This window comes from Sander vitreus, chromosome 10, assembly GCF_031162955.1.
Source record: "Sander vitreus isolate 19-12246 chromosome 10, sanVit1, whole genome shotgun sequence".
Taxonomy (NCBI): Eukaryota; Metazoa; Chordata; class Actinopteri; order Perciformes; family Percidae; genus Sander; species Sander vitreus.
Window position 1 is genome coordinate 16,841,270 of NC_135864.1, and position 20,450 is coordinate 16,861,719.

At 39.8% G+C, this 20,450-nt stretch overlaps 1 protein-coding gene and 1 long non-coding RNA gene across 3 annotated transcripts in view; one reads left to right on the top strand and one right to left on the bottom strand.

Annotated features, from left to right (window-relative positions):
* Positions 1-7,369: 7,369 nt before the first annotated feature.
* On the bottom strand, positions 7,370-20,388 carry LOC144524369 (uncharacterized). Its single transcript, XR_013502600.1, has 3 exons — positions 20,297-20,388; positions 10,809-10,920; positions 7,370-9,860 (listed from the first exon to the last, which is right to left on the bottom strand). It is a non-coding gene; the product is annotated as an uncharacterized LOC144524369 (long non-coding RNA).
* Positions 18,881-20,450, top strand: part of slc43a1a (solute carrier family 43 member 1a) — a 28,943-nt gene continuing 27,373 nt past the window's right edge. For both annotated transcript variants that reach the window (XM_078260563.1, XM_078260565.1), the window contains exon 1: positions 18,881-19,102. The gene's annotated coding sequence lies outside the window, so the exon portion shown is untranslated. The remainder of the gene's footprint in view (positions 19,103-20,450) is intronic.

Here is a 20,450-nt window from a genome sequence, read left to right on the forward strand (position 1 = left end):
GTGCATGTTGTAGCTCTTTCCGACGGCTCCACCGGTAGCTTAGCCTAGCACAGATCCTGAAGGTAATTGGTTCCAACTAGCCTACTTCTCCGAATAAGTGACAAAATAACGCCAACATGTTCCTATTTACATGTTGTGATTTGTATAGTCACAGTGTGTACAAATAACAAGGTCACATGAGACACAGCCATCTTCTAACCGTATACAAACTGGGAACTATATTCTCAGAAAGGCGAAGCACTGCTACTTCTGCTACTTGGGTGGAGTGATATGCTTGCACCTGAGAAGCACCGGACAGAGAGTAGAAATGCTTCGCTTTTCTGAGACTATAGTTCCCAGTTTGTATACGGTTAAAATATGGCTGTGTCTCATGACCTTGTTATTTGTATACACTGTGACTATACAAATCACAACATGTAAATAGGAACATGTTGGTGTTATTTTGTCACTTATTCGGAGCAGTAGGCTAGTTGGAACCAATTACCTTCAGGATCCGTGCTAGGCTAAGCTACCGGTGGAGCTGTCGGAAAGAGCTACAACGCGCACAGAGATGAGAAGGGTATGTATGGACTTATCTAACTCTGGGGGTTACGGTGAATAAGCTAAAGTCCCAATACGTTGGCATATTCCTTTAAGGCAGCTTTAAACAATTGTTGTTTTTTTTAAACAGTAAAGTTGCGGGCCACAAAAAGCTGAAAGACCCTAAAACGCAGATGGGAATATAGAGTTGGATGATAATTGTCTGTGGGTTAATGGCTATAAGTGACTCACTTTCACATTACACAAAGTAATCTGACCTATTGTTAATATACAAATGTTGATTAGAGCAGCTTTAAGGGTTCAGTTTGGTTGAAACCAGTGACTGTAAAAGGTTGAAACAAACTAGGTTTTACAATTTGTGCAACCGCGTCTAAAACAAAAATGTTGATACCTGTTTCCAATGGCCACACTCTAAGGCATGACATCATATCCACCTGGCTCAATCACACTTCCTCCCTGATCTCTCTTCAAGAGTTCCGTGTATTGTGTGTGTCTCTGTAGTCTCGACACTTTGAATCGTACAAATGGGAGTGACAGCATGTCTTACCGTCTCTTCTCGAAGGCCTTCCTTGTGTTGCACTCGAATGTTGCCTATACACAAAAAGTGATGGTGGTACATGCAACATTTCTGCATGCTTGCTCGTACTGGAAGAGGGATCCCACCTCTTTGCTCTGTCTAAAATGTATTTTTGTACAATTAAAGGGGTTTTATTTGAGAGTTTTTTGGTACCCGAACAGTGGGTGTAACGATGAATGACGTCTTGTGCTGTACATATTACAAAGCCTTTTAAGACAAATTTGTATTTTGTGTATATAAAACTGACTTTACTTGACTTGGTAGTAGTAGAAGTAGTTGTATAAAGACTGAAAAAAGACTTAGGACTTTATTTGAAGTATACTGAGACCTTCAATCTGACATATATGATTCCAATAAGGGTCAAAGTTTCAAGTTGACTCAATCAGTGTTGATTTGAAGCACAGCGATGAGGTCGCCGTCTCTTTGAATCCTGAATTTTGCTGTGCCCTCTCAAGGCTCCTTTTCTTCTACAAAGAAACTGAAGTTTTAGTTTTTTTTTATGTTTTCCCCCTGCTGAAAATTTTGAAAAGAATGGTGAAGAAAGATGGGAATCCACATGGCTGTTCAGACTGTAAATAGAGAAACATGATGAGTGTTAAGAATGGTGAGAAGGGGATTCAGGGTTAAATGCAAAATCAGGAACTCAAAAACGTCTACCACGAACATGTATTTTCCTAACCTACATGGGACCCATCTTTGCTTTTCCCTCTCTAAAGCTCTCGGTGGAGTTTCATTAAAGTATGCTTTTAAGTTAATGCAAGATCTTATCACGCATCTCCACTCAGCTCAGCTCCTCTCTCACTTCATCTGTTATCACTTCTAATCTTCTTCTTCCTTCCACTGTTTCCCACTGCCTCGCTCAATCCACCCCAACCCCCCCTCACCCACACCTTTTCTCTCCCTCTGTCTGATTTACTCAGCCTGCTTCAAGGCACTCATTATCTACTTGAAGTTATGGAGTTCCTTAAAAGGCAGAAATAGAAGAGGGGTAAGACCTTTGCCATTCTCTCCTCCTCCTTCAATCCATCTTTTGTTTTGCCTTTCACTCCCATCCCTCTGTCCACAGTTTGTGTTACATCAGTAGCCCTGTCTCTTTCTCCACTCGCCTTCTACATGTTTTCTTTCCCTGGCTCATCCATCATGTGCTGTCGCCAGCGGTTGTGATGCTGTCATGTAATTATCTTATATTTATGCGAATATGCTTGTCCTGTACTAGTGCTGTATTGGTTTTATGCACACTCAGGGTTCCTTTGACTCCATGCCCCTGGCTTAAAAGGATTCATGTCATAATTCAAGCCAGAGGGAGACGTTTGATTGCCCCACAGGCCCAACGGCACAGCAGGATCTCTTTGATTTTTCACAGCTCTCAGTGGTAGCTGTCATTTTCAGACAAACAAGTACGTGCTAATAACTTTAAGGCACCTACTCGCCTCACAGGGTACAAATGCACCATAAGCAATTTGGAGGATACATTTTATTAGTGCTCTTTCAGTACTGTGTACATTTGAGGAGCCACAGTGGGAGTCTAACCCCCTAACCACAGCACGGCTGTTGCCATGCTCTGCCCATTGAGCTTCAGAGCAGGAGCGTGCACAGAAACAGCAGGGAGGGTAATCACTGACTACATCCAATGCCCTGAAGGTCCAAATGCCTCTCGCAAGCATAACTCAGGCCATGTTCAACCTGGACTCCATTTTCACATCTTCTTTCAATTCTGACCAAGTCTTATTTGCTTATAATAAATCTCTGTACATCTTTCTTGCCAGCATGCCTGGCTCCTCGCTCCAAGAAACAACCTCAAAAGCTCCCAGGGTCTGCTTGATCTGTAATGATGGATAATGTAAAAAGGTTTAAAGCCAAAAGCAAAAATTTCAATTTTCTTCACTTTTTGTGGAAAGAAATATAATAGAGAGTATAACCCCATTTTTGGAAATATCTGTGGAAACTACTATAGTTTCGAAGCTTTAAGCCTTGTTTTTATGCAGCAGCAGCAGCAGCTCACTGACATCTTATGGCCAACATTGCCATTGGTGGTTTACTTTTACAACACTCAACATTTGGGACCGAGATTGTATTTCACTACCAAGCTAAGTTAATTAGCTTACTAGTAAGCCTGATTCCCATGACAAATTACTTTTAATTTCAACACCTGTTGAGTGGCATCGTCAAGCTTCCTGCACTAATGCCGCATTTCCACCGCAGGGTTTGATTCGGCTCAACTCAACTACCTTCTGGTACCAGGTCCTTTTCTTTATTTTGTTTTTCACTGTAGATAGTTCCCCCGTTTCAGTGTAGACGTGAAACTGCCGTGACATCATTTTCATCGTTGAATCCTTTCATTGGCAACCAAACAAAGGAACTCTGATCTGTCAATTGTACGTAGTAGCTTTGTGGACAGTGCAGTGTTTTAACTCCACCTTCTAGTATCGGCTCAGCTTGCTTGGAACCTCGACCGAGGAGGTAAAAAAAAAAAAGTACCAGGGTTGATCCACATTTTTTGCTAATAAAAAACCAAACAAGAGCGAGTAAAGTTGAGTACAGCCGTGCGGTACAGTACCGTACCATGCAGTGGAAATGCGGTGGCTTGTGTTTCACTTCAATTCAATTCAATTTTATGTAATGCAAAGGAGGGGGGTTTGCTTTCTTTGCTTGACGGTGTTTTAAGCCCCAAACGTCTCCTTCCAGGCAACGCTGCGACTGTTGACTTCAAGGCACCTAACCCTAACCATAACCATTGCCTAATCGACTTCAAGACGGCGCTGCGGCTGTTGACTTCAATGCACCTAACCCTAACCCTAACCATAACCATTGCCTAATCCTAGTGCCTTCCAGGCAGCGCTGCCTGGAAGGAGACGTTGGGGGCTTAAAACACCGATAAACTCTTTCTTTCATGTGGTGATGGCAGAACTTACAGAACCAGATTGCTCTGTGACCTCAGCACTCCATTCGTTAACATGTGATTCAAATCTTTGATCAGCTGAATCAACTGTATTAGTGCTAATATTTGATTTTATTTAGGTATAACTGCCAGTGATGATCACGTTACAACCATGTTGCCAGTGGTTTGTTGACTTTTTTTCCAAGAGTGTAATTCAGAAATTCACAGTTTTTCCCACTATGCTGCTTGTAATACGGTCTAAACTACATGACATAAAAGTGGCAACAAATAGTGCCCACCCTACCAGAGACTGTACCAATTAAACTACCAGTACCGATGTTGTCAGTTACCAAAGATTCATCCCCTACAATAATGTACAGTAGGAGGCTCGACCAGATAAATAAATAAAACCTACATTTCTTCTTTTAGATAATTACAATTTTGAGTCAACACAAACGCCAAGGATGACACCAAATTTTAATTTATTAAAAATTAAAATGAATATTATTAGTAATTCAACTTAAAAAAAAAAAAAAAAACATTTTAAAGTAATATGTTCCTCATGGAGTTTTGTTGTTACCTTGTCCACTATTGTCTAAGTAAATGAATGACAGGTGTGCATTAGAACATACTGTGGGGGCTGCTTTTGGGGTTGATGTATGGTAAATCCATTAATCTTACAGGATTGACAGGCCACACCCACTTTAGGAAGATGTATGAAACTCTGCAGTAAAGCAAGTGATGAGATATTGGGCAGAATCAGCGCAATAAAGAGAAATGGGAAAATGCGTTCCAAGTTGGATACGACAAGAGCTTTATGGCTTTAGGAATGAGAAGGATTAGAAAAGCCTCCAAGTTACTGGAGAGAACAAAAGGCTGGCGAAAAAGCCAAAAAGATGTATTCATGCTTTGTTTTTTTGTGTTTGGAGATCACTGGATTACATTAACAAGAAAGCTCCTGCTCCAAATCTTACCAGAGGGTGAATAACCTCACTGGAAACTGTTTCAGCCCACAGTAAATTTCCTAAATGATTGGCCAGTAGTTAAAGAGGTTAAATATACTCCTCTTGTAAAAAGTAGCACCATGCTGTTTTTATAGGCCTCTGTTGCCCTCCTCTGGTAAACAGTGAGTGTTACTATTAGCGTCCTCAGAAGTAGTGACCACCTGTGTCTAGTTTTGAGCTCAGAAGAATGATGTGTTATGGTCTTCTGCTAATAGAATCATGGGATTAGATATGTTTTATGTTTCAGGTACTGTGAGACTCTCCCGCTCCTCTGCCAACCCACCAACCATCCTCACATTAATGAAAATGAAGACCACATTGAGTTTGAGTTTTGAGAGTGTATGTGTGTGTGCATTCACTGATTACTGTCTGGACCTTATTTAAGTAGAAACAGATTGAAGAATGATAATTAGGTCTAATAAGATGGAATTTCCCTAACTATGTCAAACAGCAGCCGCATCACAGGGCTGCTTTTAAAGGGGCTTCAGGTCAATTGGAACCACACACACACACACACACACACACACACACACACACACACACACTCAAGTCACATGATACTCTTTCTGCTATTATCTTCATAGTAAAAATGTTTTAAAAATTAGAAATAATATGGGTTCTGCTACACTTTTCAGGCTAAATGTAAACTTAAAGGTACAATGAGTTTTTTTATATACATTAATTGCTTTGTATTGCCAATGTGTGAACGGATTGTACCGTAACTTAACAACTGAGACCTTCCCTGACTTTCTCAGTTGCCTATAACAGCCTGTGGACTGATTTCTATGTGAAGGTTTCGTGACAGTTTTGCTGGTAAAATTCAAAGGATGTGATGTTTATGCACGCTCGGTGTACCTTGTCTCTCTTTAGCTCCCCTACAGCACCAACAGTGTGCAACACAGAGTCAAACACAAAGTCCACTTAAGCACACACAAAAAAATGTTTTAGCTAGTGAAGCCCAGCAAGCTGTAACTTAGCTATGAATTCTACCTTGTACGATTTCATGTGACAGATAACGATTGATTAATTGTTTGACTATGCAGTTTCTTTTTGAAATTGTTAATGTATAGTCTTGTTCCTCAACTCTTTAACAAAAGTGGCAGCTATCCTGTCTGTTTGGAGCAGACCTGACACGTATGAGAAATGTTGGCCTTTACCATGAGAGAAAAGCACATAAGTTTGAGAACCATGCCACGTCACGATCAAACACAATACATCAACATCTCCAGAGGGATGATGTTGACGCCTGTCAGTCTGGAAATTCTTCCAAAGTCATTCCAAAAGCTCCAGGACTCCACTGAATCCCAGCCAACTACATGTCGTACAAGTGGAGAAACTGTGGGACAGTAGTGATTCTCCCAAGAAGTGATTGTTCTGCCAAAATCTTTCCAAGACCAAAGAATAAAAATCATACAGGAAGTCAAAAAGAACAGCTATTTCAACATCCAAGGGTCTGCAGAATCCTTTTGTCCTTGGCTTCGGTCAGTGTTCATGAGTCCACCATCAAAAAGAAGCTCAAGATTCATGGCAGGGTACCAAGACAGAAACCATTGCTCACTGGGAAGAAAAAATAATGCTTGTCTCAAGTTTGCCAAAAGCACCTTGTGATCCTTAAGAGTGAAAACTTTTTCACAAACACACAAACAGTAGGCATACAGTAGTTCATAACAAATCCCTGCCTTTTATGACAGAAAAACATTATTGAGATATATATTATAGTCTAACATAATATGAGTAGCGTTATAGTTGTTGCTTCATTGTCAGTGCATCTGGATTCATCAGACTTTGATTACGCTGATCAGAATGCCTGCTATTGCGGGCCTGCGATTTTTACCTGAATCTTGATCGCTAGATGTCTCTGAGTATTGTCGATAGGAAAAAAACTACCAAAATCAGTGCTAGCAAACTGGACTTGCTGCAGCTAATGACCAGAGCTCCCAGTTAGCTAAAATGCCAGTTGTGGGGGCATGCTAGCACTGATTATGGTCGTTTTTTTTCCTTTTGACAGTAGCCTACTCGGAAACACCTAGCCATCAAGATTCGGGTCAAAATTGGCCGGAATTCTCCTTTAAGTCAGTTATTTCTGTTCCTTGTTAATAGGACTGATGTTTTTTCTTTAGAAAGGCAAAAGCATTTGCAGTCAGTTAAGGAGCTATAATAAAAAAAACTTCCACAGCTACTCCTGAGGTAATGGGCCTTTTTCATAGCAGACATTTTGACAGGTGTTACTAAGAACATTTTTGCATGTCATTGTGGTGTGGGTTGCACACACCCACCCACATCATCACATGTTCAGTTATTTTAAGTTGCAGTCACATTATGGTAAATAAAAGACATTAGTTTGTTTGGTAATTACTTTATTAGCACATAGACCGTTTCTACCACACAGTTTACATTGTTTGTCATGTTGCTATTTAGCTTCATTTTATATTAATTCATTTCTCTTTGTCTTTCAGCTACCTGGCTGCAGTTCTCTTCTTGGTGAACAAAAGATTGGGCAGAGGGTGGAGCCTGATTTTATGCAGAGGCCCCAGCCTTGGACCATTCCAAAAGATCTGACAGCAGGGGGGGATCAGGGTTTCTTCCTGCAAGTTTTAGTTATTGTCCAATGTTGTCCTCCCCTCTGTGTTTCATTGGTCAGTTTGTATATAAGTGTTTGTCACTTCTCATTTGAGAGGTCTGTTAATTGAATTAACATATTGATTTTGTTAGCATTATTTTTCAGTACAGATATGTTTTGTTGACCTTTTTTCAAGGGCCCTAAAACTCTTTACTTTATTTGCTTGTTGAATCTTTGTTTTGGGGAAAATAAACCCAACGTTTTTTACTTTAAACCTGTGTTCCTGTGTTCCTTCACTGCTTGGTCCATGACAGTCATATTGAAGTAATCATAATTACAAGCTTCCGACTTCATTCACGTTAACTTCCAAGTTGTAATGAAACCAAGATTTTAATTAAAGCTTACTAATTGCCAGAAAACTAAAAATATATGGACACCTCACATCAGCCACAGACCGTTGTTCAATGAAATTAAACCCAAATTTAATAGCGCTAAATTCTCTGTAATCACACAACCATTTAGATGACGTGAACATTCTTTTTTTTTTTTTAAGTCACTTAACATGAGAATCTTTCCCATCGCTACCATCCACCCCAAGTTGATAATTTAAAAAACAACTGCATTCCATTTAGGTGAGGCAGTTTCAGGGCCGTGCGTGCTGGCTCACGGTCGTGGCTTACACTTGATGGACTCATTGTTAATGACATATGTTCCACCTGTGCTTTTCCTGCTATGACAAGTCAATATGTCTGCTGTGAAAATGCCTGTCATACTCACTGAAACTAAAACAAGCACATCATGCTATCACACCACAAATGTCTCTTCGGGTGAATCAGTTCTGACTCTCAGAGTGAGAGGAATGCTCACTGTGAGAAAGCGTGAGAAAGTGTTTGGCTGCAAAGGTTAACTTTTATAACTGAGTTGTTTTGAGTTAGCAAAATAGGTTATTGTAAAATTTACCGCAAAAGAAAAAAGGCATTTTGCAGTGTTTCAGAGGAACATAACAGCCTGTAGATTGAAGGAAATACACAGTCTAAAAACAAGTTGATGTAACTCACATATCTTGCCTTTAAAGACATTCTGGTTAGAAAGTCAGAGCACAATATGAATGACACTTCAAATGGTTGAAATGTAGGGCATTGATTATGATGTGTAGAACTGATTACGTTTTGGCATAGATATAACTTTCTTGATATCTCACAGCTGTTTTATTTGGGTTTCAGATGCACATTTTTCTAATACACTTCTTTTTCTTGCACACACGCAATGAAAAACCCCTAGTGTAACTGTGCTACCATAACTCAAAATATTTATGCAAAGCAGTTTCTTATTTATTTATTTGTTTGTAAAGTATTCGAGTATTCATTTGCAATACTTGACGAATTAAATGTCAGTTGCTTATAGACTGTGCAGGGTATTCAACAAATATAGATGATGTTTTCTATTTTCTAAAAGTGAAGAATTAGAAGTCTTTGACAGCTGAAATGGACAAATCTGAGTCTGTCACAGTCACACAAACATTTAAATCCATCTATGAATCAGTCAAAACACTCTCTGTGCAGACGATCTAACTCTATTGAGAGTCATCCATGGAAGTCAGATGCCCTCACTGAACTCAGCGGACTCAGTATTGTTTGTCAAAAGTTTGCTGTCTCATGCAGACTACCAGTCTGTGGCAGAAATATGTAGCTTTCGGGTGGCCTCTAGCTCACCCAGTAAGAGCGTTTTCCCCATGTTGGCTGAGTCCTACAGCGGTGCAGGGTTTGAATCCAACCTGTTGCCCTTTGCTGTGTGTCATCCCCCATCTCTTTCTGCTCTATCTAATGTCAATAAAGGGAAAAGCCCCAAAAAAATAATCTTTAAAAAAAAAAGGAAATTTGTGACTTTGATACCCCACTTTGATGTATATGTGTAGAGTGCACTGACGGCCACATTATACAGCATTTGGTTACTATAACTATTTGAGATAAACATTTGTCAATGAGTAAGTTAATGACATATGTCAGTATGGAGAAGCTTCATTAATACATTTTGCAACTGACTGATTTCCATGTTTGGTCTGAATGTGTCAACTATTAACTAATTAATTACACACATCATTCAAACTGCTACTTTGAATCTCCTTTAGGATCTGTGCTGAAGCTGCGCTGACCTGAAAATAAAAGTTGCATTTGGATCCATGTAGTCTTTAGGCTCTTCTGTGACTGTGTGCATGGTTAACACGCTGTTATTCTTCTCTGTGGTGGTTGTTGTTGTTGTTGTTGTGGTACTGCTGCCTGTCCAGCAGGTGGCGCCCTTTATCTGGAGTCCAAAATATAAGGTTTTTTTCTCTGAGTAGGATGAAAAATTATGACTGACTCCAGTATAGAAAAACAAATGAATAAAAATAATCTAAACAAAAACTATACACCTAAAAAAGTCTATACAGTCATCACTTCTTGTTATTAATGGATTTTCAATAAATTTTGATTTATTTAGATTTTTGATACTCTGTTAAACTTGTACTTATATAAGTTGTTGATGTGTTCAATAATCAAATAGAGATGTTTAAATATACATAAAATATGTAATTATATAAACGAAGGCATGACACACACAGTGTGAAGAAATCAGTTCTGGCACTTACAACCTAAAGGGGAAAACAATATCTTTACTATATGATGTGACATCACAGTAAGGCCTCCAATATTACTGTAGTACTTGAATCAACAATGTTTCTGACCACAGACTATAGAAAAACATAGACTGATGTGATCTTTTGAAACCTGGATTTTGGGTTTACTGCTGCCTGTATGGATATATTTGGGTAAAAGCTGAGGAACCTGTGTGAAAAAACCTGCAACCATCAGTGCTGAGTGTGTCAAGCTGAGAGTCCTGTCAGTTAAGCACAGTATAAGTCCTAAATTGACATAAAGATGCACATCAGAAGAAGCATATGCACGTGAGTATGACAGACTGAGCCAGTGGCAGGTTGAATATCATTGTGCAACCACTCATCCATTAACCTCTGCTTCAGCTGTTTTTGCTTGTTGGCTTCAGATGGCCTTAAAGCGAGGATAAAATGTGTTTAGCTCACTTGCTTCAATACATGGAGGAGGGGGTGGGCTTGTAATCTGTCATAGTTCTTAGCCTCATGTTTTTTGGCTCCCTCCTGGAATTAGTAGAATTTCCACTTTCAGCATTAGGATTACCAGTCTGTGAGCAGTTCAGGTTTTAGCAAAGATCTGACAGGGCAGCCTCCGTACTCACCTGTGATGGAATGTAGACCGCTGAAGCTATTGTATTATGTAATACGGTGGAGTTGTTTCTGCATCGTGTCCACTCTGTGTGTAATCGCTCATATTTCTATCAGGATTCCCTGCTGTGAGGTAAGTAGAGAACAACATTGTCAAACTGAGTATAAATTGACCTGACTTTGTATTTGCTCACATAGACATTGCAGTTTGCAGGTAGGGTTAAAGGTGATATTTCCAGGTGTCCACAGCTGGAGAGAGCTCACACAAATTCCAAAGGGATTATTTTATTAAGAAATTGGGGCCCACAGTTCCTAGTTACCGAGTTGCCCCTGCAGCTGGAACAAATGTTTCGTGACCAACTGTAAATCTGTGGCTGTCAGGAACCTACTATGGCAATTTTCTGTATGTTTGAAATTGAAAACTGGACACTTCCCTGTAGAGCCCAGCAGGGTGCAGATTTTCCTTTTTGGCAGGAGCACCATTGGAGTAAATGAATAAGCAGGACTTAATGCTTTTAGATGGAAACCAGAATTACTAGAGAATTACTAGAGCTTGCCTGTCAATCCAAGAAAGTAATAAAGATGGAAGATGAAAGTTTTGTTCATTCAGGAAAGTCAAGATCTTCTCTTCACTGTAGCTTCCCTTTAAAAAATATAATTTTCAAGCTATGTTGTGCTTTATTACCAATGGCCTCCATTATTTGTGTCTTTAAAGAGCTGCACCACTGTGTTTGTGTGAATTAGGTATCTTGAAGGCCAGAGACCCTGTATATGCCCTAATAAATCAGAGAATCTAATTGCAATGCAAGTCACCAGATTTCATCGCCGGCTTTCCCATTCAAACAAAAGGCTTCTGACATGTGACAAAGCTCTACTGTATATAAAAGACGTCTTTCCATTATCATTGTATGCAATCGTGACGCTTCTAAAATTCACTTCACGTTCTGTCTGAACACACAGTAAGTGTGTCTCCCCAAGGAAATCTTAAAGGACCAGTATATAGGATTTAGAGGGATCTATTGGCAGAAATGGATAATATTATTTATAATTATGTTTTCATTAGTGTATAATCACCTGAAACTAAGAATCATTGTATTTTTGTTAGCTTAAAATGAAGCCTTTATGTCTACATACAGTATAGGGAGCAGGTCCTCTTCCAGGAAGCCTGCAATTTTGCACCGCCATGTTTCTACAGTAGCCCAGAACAGACAAACCAAACAATGGCTCTAGAGAGGGCCTTTCACGTTTTTCCGTTACCTGATCCACAGTAGGTTACACGCTTGGAAAGGGAGGGGTGAGGGAAGGGGTATTCAGTTGGTTGCAATATGCAACCCCACCACAAGATGCCACTAAATCCTACACACTGCTAAAGAGGTACCATGCACAGCTTCTGACCACTAGTAGCACGATGGAGCAATGTTTTTATGATTGGAACCCATTTAATTGTTTTCGTGCATACGCATGAGGACGCATGTGAAGCAAATACACATTCCTGCCAATGGTTTATAATGATATACTTTTTATATAGCAAAACAAAGTTAAAAAGATAAAATAATCAGGTAAAAGTAAAATGTATAATACAAAAAATGACAACATAAAAAAGTAAAACATATAGTATAAAGTATAAAGTATAAAGACTCACTTGAAAGCAAATTTGTTGAATTAAGTTTTTGAAAGAGATTTAAAGGAGGAAACTGGTTGAGCGAAAGGCTGGCTGCGCCTGTTGCACACTTCCTCTGATCAACAGGTGTCGTGGATGAGCCAAGAAATGCAACAACGTCCCAACAAACATATGAGAAAGACACTAGCAAGTAGACATGGATGTAAACAATGTTGATTGATGTTGTCCAAAAAATCTTTTTTGCAAAAGTTAAATGAGGGAGGAAATGAAAACGAGTTTGTAAGGCCTCAAGGAAACAAACAATTAGCTTTGTTGATTAACAGTGAATGTAAACAGAAACTTTGTTTGTTTATAATAAAACTCCAAGCGCTTTAAATTTTAAGTTTTAACTTTAAGTTTTGAGTGAAGTATTTCTGCTGAAAACCGCCTGCTGAAGGCCACAATATAGGTTTCACAGTAAATATAATTATATACATTCATATAATTTGTACATTCATTTACGAGTTTTTGCAAGTATATAAGATAACAAAAATCTGTTGCAAATCTGCTCTTTGTTTTGTGTTATTACTGTAACCTGGCTGATTCATTGATTCAAATTTCATAGTAGAGTATAGAGAGTAAAAGTACTAATACCACAATGTAAAAATACTTTTTTTAAAGTAAAAGTCCTGCATTGAATATGTTACTTAAAGTGCTCATATTAAGCTTTTTGGCTTTTCCCTTTTCCTTTATTGTGTTATATATCTTTTTTATATACCTTTTTTGTGCAAGTTATAGGTTTATAAAGTGAAAAAGCCCAAAGTCCACCCCAAAGGGACTTACCATCTTCCAGAGAAAACACTGTTCACAAACTGCTCCAAACAGTTCTATTGTACACATGTTATAATGCTTGCCTAGCTGCTAGCATGGCACTCCTTCAGACTAGCTAGCAGTACTTACTGTGCATGTGCGACTCCCAAATAAGATGGTACAGAAGTGAGATGCCTCACTCTGTAGCTAAAACAGAGAGCTCAACACACAGGGTGAAAAGAGGAGCTGCAGCAATGTGCAATACAACAAATATATGATGTTTTCTGAAAGTCAAACCACATAAACCTATTCTGGTACAACCTCTAAATACAATTGTGAACCTGAAAATGAGCATAATATGAGCACTTTAATTAAAAGTGTGTAAGTATCATCAGGAAAATGTAATTAAAGTATTAAAAGTAAAAGAAATATCTTCCCATTTTAGAAACTGTAATTGGCTGATCATTTCAGCTGTACTTGTGGGCCTGTATATTGTTGGGTAGTTTAATTTATCATAAAACATTGTATTTTATACACTAAATATGTGCAGAAATCTTAATATGTAAAGTAACTAGTAACTTAAACTGTCAGATTAATGTAGAGTAAAAAGTACAATATTTCCCTCTGAAAAGTAGTGGAGTAAGAAGTAAGTGGCATTAAAAGAAAATACTCAAGTAAAGTATCTCAAATTTGTACCTGGAACAGTATTTGAGTAAATGTACTTAGGAGCCATCCACACAGAAACGCTTTTTGATGTAAACGCACATGTTTTGCATCGTTTTGGCTAATCGTCCAAACGAAACCTGGAAACGCACGGCCTGAAGACGCACATTTTTTAAACCTGGTCCCAGGGTGAAAAAATTCGAAAACACCACCCTTGCAACTTCGTTTGGACGGCGAAGCAGCATACTTGCGTGTCGATGATGTCATCGCCACACCCCTCGACCTCTAGCCTTCAACCTCTTATCCCGCGACGACGTCTCATAACAACAACAATGGCGGACTACATGCTTGTGTTCCTGCTGGAGAAGATATTGAGCCTATTAGGGTTACAGGGCTGTTTGGTTTCTTCTTCTACTGTCTGTTTGTATATAGTGCACAAGCCAAAGCCCGTCTACGGAAAGCCTTTTCACTCCCTATTCAGCCCCATTGTACCAAATTTGGTTGCATTTCTACCAGAGTTCCATTGGGAGTGATCGCAGGCGAGTGCAAAATGAATGGGGCTCTATGGCGCTAGACGGCTAAATTTGTCTTTTTTTTGCCTGGTGTCATTGATAAATCTCAGATTTGATTATAGTTTTTGCACGTTCAACATGGATTATAGGTTGAAAGTTGAATGAACAAGTACTTATGTCCTTTTGATTTCTTACAGGTTGAGTCGTTGTTGCCCATAACACGCTAGCATTCTGCTAATGAATGCTGGTTGGTCAGTGAAGGACTGATTACGATCAGAGATCCCGCTTGACGGCATCTGAAGCAGAACCAGAATGTCAGAGTGAATATTTCGGCGTGGCTCTTTCTAGCACGTGTATTAACAGGGAGAGTCTAACCTATCAGCTGTGTTGTCGTTGCCTCGAGAGAAAAAAAGGAAGTGACTCAGAGCTTGCCGTAAAGCAGTATCTCTGGCCCTATATGTGTATGACATCATTGACATTTTAAAAGGCATTCAAAAAAGCCACTTAAAAAATTGTAACACCCAGCAGTGTGTATTTTCTTTGCCTCCCCTTTCAAATGCAACATTCAAATTACTAGACAAAAAATTATAGGCCTGGAATATGAAGTAGCGTGTTGAGTCATTTACAAATGGATCCGTTTGGACGCAACTATTCTTGAAACGATGCCAGGGAAGACGGGGGAAAAAAAGATCGTTTTGGTATGTGTGGACGTGGCCTTAGTTACATTTCACCACTGTAGTAGAGACACATTAATGCTGTTTGTTTAACTGTGGTACTGATGCAGATTTTTTTGTTTTAGAGAAGGTGTCCATTCATTGCGCCGCTCATCACTACAATCATCAATTCCTCTCTCTGTTCTGGATCAGTCCCCACAACACTCAAGCTTGCATCAGTCACCCCCATCCTCAAGAAACCTGGTCTAAACTCGGACACCATGTCCAACTTCCGACCCATATCCAACCTCCCCTTCCTATCAAAAATCCTGGAATGTGTTGTCGCTGCCCAAATAGAAACCCACCTCTCCACCAATAACATGTTTGAACCATTTCAATCTGGATTCCGCTCACAACACAGCACTGAAACAGCCCTCCTCAAAGTCACCAATGACCTCCTCCTCTCCTCTGACTCTGGCCACCTCACCATTCTTATCATGCTTGACCTTACTGCAGCCTTCAACACCATCAACCACTCCATCCTCCTGTCCCGACTGAAAACCTACTCCAACATCAGTGGCCAACAACTCTCCTGGCTCCGTTCCTATCTCACCAACAGACAACAGTTCACACACATCAACAACTGCACCTCCTCCATTGCTCCTCTGTCACAAGGTGTCCCCCAAGGTTCGGTGCTTGGTCCTCTCCTTTTCATCCTTTACATCCTGCCACTCGGAAATATACGCAGACATGGTCTTCACTTCCACTGCTATGCCGACAAAGTCCAGATCTACATCTCTACCAAATCCATGACCACAGCTATATCCTCCACCCTGACCAACTGCCTCACCGATATTCAAACCTGGATGCAAACCAACTTCCTCCAACTCAATTACAATAAATCCGACTTGATGCTCATCGGCCCGATATCCCTCACAAAGAACACCCATAACTTCTGTCTCACTGTCAACAACTCCAACCTGTCTCCATCCCCACACATCCGTAACCTGGGAGTCATCTTCAACAGCAACCTCACTTTTGAAAACCACATCAACCAAATAACCAGAACTGCCTTCTTTCACCCCAAAAACATTGCCCGTCTCCGCCCATCGCTCATCTTCTTTGCTGCCGAAACTTTGATTCACGCCTTCATCACTTCCAGAATTGACTACTGCAACAGCAACCTCTATGGTTCACCTGCAAAAGCCTTAAATAAACTCCAATACATCCAGAACTCTGCTGCCTGTCTCCTCACCCACACCCGTTCCCGTGATCACATCACTCCCGTCCTTCAGAACCTCCACTGGGTCCCTGTTTCCCAGCGCATCCAGAAAAACTGGGCTATTAGAATATTTGTGCTGCAGTGAGGCGCTGCTCCCCCTGTGACCCGATACCGGATAAGCGGACGAAGATGGATGGATGGATGGCAGTGAGGTCACTTGAATGTTAAAAGGTTGTAGGACCATAAAGACAAATAAATAAATAAAACGGAACATGAATCTCAAAGATATATATTGATTTCACACACACAACAATAAAAGCTAAGCCAATCTCCTGTCAGTTTTCATTTGTATTAGGAGTCAAACAGTGAAAAAATAAACATTGTAACTTATACAGTGGACAAAATATCTACATTTTTTCAAAAAAAGTCCCGACGCTTTTGTCCTCATGACATTCACTTATGACAATTCTCAAAATAATAATGTCATATTTATTAATATCACACACACAGCAATGCCACACAAGCATTTGTGTTGTCTAAAACAGTTCTATATATTTGGAGTCATCCAGTGCAAAAATAAACATAATGAACATTATAACTCATATAAAGGCCAAACTATTTACATTTCTTACATACAGTGTATCAATCTCGGATGTAACAGTTGCAGTTTGCACAAAGCCCCCGAAAATTCTGGACTTCTATGCTGGATACAAAACCTTCTGTAAGGGCCAGGAAGACAACAAAGATATCAGCATAACAGTGCAACTGTTAGCTTTTAGCTCCAAAAGACCGTTTGTTTTTACTAGTTATAATTATAAAGTTATTAAGTTATGAATCAGAAGTGCCGTTTGGCGTCGTATATGACGTGCTCGACCTCGGAAGGAGTAAAAGGGCCAAAACTGGTCTACGTTGACTATAGCGCCCCCTAATCTTTACCAAATTTGGTACAAGGCCTCGAAGCGGCATGCTGAACAAGCATCACAAGTTTCATGTTGATAGCATTTACTGTGGCAGAGATATTGCAATTGCAAATGTACCATTTAAATGCATTGAGTAATTGGCCAAAAAACATAAGCAGATTTTAAGCTGATAGCATTTAATTTGGCCGAGATATGATAAAGTTTGTGTTTGGTAGCTAGCTAGGTAAATTTGTTTGGTCGTCAAATGTGCATACTTTAATCTAGCACAATTGTTTCCATGACTTTTAGTCAGGTCCATCTGGAGGTGCTACCTACCAGGTTTTGTGCAGATCAGTCGCACGGCCTAGGACAAGTTTGAAAAAGTTGGCTTTGCACATTGCGCAATATTGCAAAAATTCTTAGCGGAAATGGGCGAGGCCTAAATTATGTGATTCAGCTTAATTCAAGGAACACGTGGATGTAAGGTTTTCTAATGTGCGATGTGTAATGTGGGAGTTAAAGGCAAAAAAACATTATAGTGGTCCACATGTGTAATTTTTGGTAGGTGAGGTCCATGACCTATTGTACATCTACCCTGTAAATTTAAAGTTGCTCACATTAGTGTAAGTGGTGAATCCAAATGTGGGTCCCATAGGCCCACTTTTACCAATCAGTACCCCACTGTAGGGGTGGCCTCAGGATTTCGTAAAAATCAAATGAGCCATTCATGAGCTATAAACTTGTTGTACTTGTAGCGCCCCCCAGTGGCCAATTTTCATAAAATGTGTGGGGGACCTCCAGAGGGTCATGGCAAACTAAACAATCTAAAGTTTCATGTTGATAGCATTAATTTTGGTCCAGATATGGCAAAGTTGGTGTTTTCATAGTTAGCTACACAAATTTGTTCGTATGTAATTTGCGCAATTAGTATCCTATAAAAATGATTTTCATAACTTTTTGTCAGGTCAGTCTGGTAATGCTACTTGCCAAGTTTCGTGCAGATCGGTCGCATGGTCTATGAGGAGTTCGGCAAAGTAGTAGTTTTTGATAAATCACAATTTTTCACGCATAAACGTCAGGCGGAAATGGCCGTGGCCTATATCAGGAGATTCAGTTGGATCCAGGGAACGCGTGGATATGTGTATTTTTAATGTGCAATGTACGGTTTGGGAGTTAGAATCTGAGTAGAGTCCCACCGTCTGTACCCCCCCTGAAAGTTTCACCTGCGTAACTTGTACGGTGTAGGCTGCAGTATGACTTTTATACCAGAAGAATAAAAATCTTAGCGAAAACAATAGGGTTCCACAGCCCCGCTGGAGCAACGCAGTTCCCATGCCCCCTCGGGCTTGGACCCCTAATAATATGTAGGCTTTTATTCTGAAATGGGTCTTAGCTACATTTACTTTTGGTACTTTACTTTAAGTATATTGTGATGCTACTTTTGTACTTACATAAGTAAGATTTTAAACGCAGGACTTTTACTTGTTTCTAAACTTGCTACTCACACAAAAGATCTGAATACTTATTATATTGCCTATTTGTTTAATAATGATTAATTATTTGATGAATAGCTCATTTTAATTCATGTGTTTTGCATTTGAATCGTTTAGCTGCAGGCTCTATGAAGGACATTCATAGAACACATTGTGTGTGAAGTGGTAAATGACTTCTCTCCTCCCATAGAAAGAGGGAGGGAATTAGAAGTCAAATTAGTAGAAGAGGGGGAGTCTGTATGAAACCAGAGAAAGAAAAGAAGTGTGGAGTCTCCCATGCACGTTACCTCCACAAGAAACAATTGAAGCGGAGAGAGGAAAGGTTCAGGGGTTTACTACCACCAATCAGCAAGAACAATCAGCTGTGAGAACAGAGTTTTAATCCTTATTTTTTCACTCAGTGAGCAACAAAAAAAGAAACATTTTAATTTCTCTCTGAGAAGACGCACAACTGAAGTAAGTAAATGATTTTCCCCGTATATATTTTAACTATGTTGCTACTGTGTGTGTGTGTGTGTGTGTGTGTGTGTGTGTGTGTGTGTGTGTGTGTGTGTGTGTGTGTGTGTGTGTAAACTGGCGGCATGAAGCGGCAGCAGATCCTCACACGTGGCATGAAACTGCGACTTTTACATGACATAGAAAAGGCACAGTGTAGCCTATAGTCTGTATTAATCCTGCAAATATGTAGAATGGGGGGCGGGGAGTGTTTTCACAGAGAGGTGAATGTGTCAGTAGAAAACCACAAAATTAGGGTGAGTAGTAGAGTAGTAGTAACCTGAAAGAAGGAACCGGCTGTTAAGTCACCATTCAGATGCTGTTAGTTTGTTTATCTATCCAGATCCTGTCATTATGGTGCTCGCTTTTAGCCCTATAATAAGAACATAGCTACAATTAGACACATGTTTTATCACACAGTAATTCAAATGTTATTACCAAGAAGCAGTGGTCGCAGTGGTTTGGGTTAGTGAAATAGTCTGTGTTGCCTTCAAGGGCACCCCCTAAAGTCAGATTTTATAAAAGCCTTTTACGATTCGATTGAAATCGTTAAAAAATCAATTTCAGAATAAAGACGTCTGTAACAAAGGACGTGTTTAAGTTGGTTGTGTTAATTGCAGTCATTCAGAGAAACTGGTGGTGATAATTAACCTACAATGTTAAAAAGAAAAGTTACCCACATTCTTCTTTTAAAATTAGGGCTGAAACTACATTTTTGTTATTGATAAAAACAATGTTGTTATAAAATAATAAAACATGTCCATCACATTTTCTCAGAGCCCAAGGTGACATCCTCAAATTCTTTTTCTTTTCAGAAACGCAAATATAGCCTATATGCCTATTGAATTTACAGTCATAGGCTATAAAACACAAAAAAGCAGCAAATCCCCACATTTAAGAAGCTGGATCTGGCAAAGGTTTGGCATTTTTTGCTTCTTAAATTACTTGATAAAGCAATTAGCCTATTAGAATCGTTGACAATTAATTAATTTCTGTTCAATGAATCATTTCAGCACTACTATCCTACAACTGAACTAATAAATCCCTTTTGCCACATGTCCTTGACAGTGATGTCATGTCTCTTTCTGCCTCCTACACTGTCACCTGTAGGTACGTGGTATTATGGGAAACAGTAGCCTATACTTGTTGTCTTACTTGTGCGTTGAGCTCACAATTCCGACGTTTCGGACAGCACATGGACGCGGCAGCAGACTTGCTCCGGGACAGGTCTTTTCAGCGGCCGCCCCGCCGTTCCGGTAACCGGACCCCGGGATGAGGTCATGTCCGCGGAGAGACAGCTGCTCGCCGG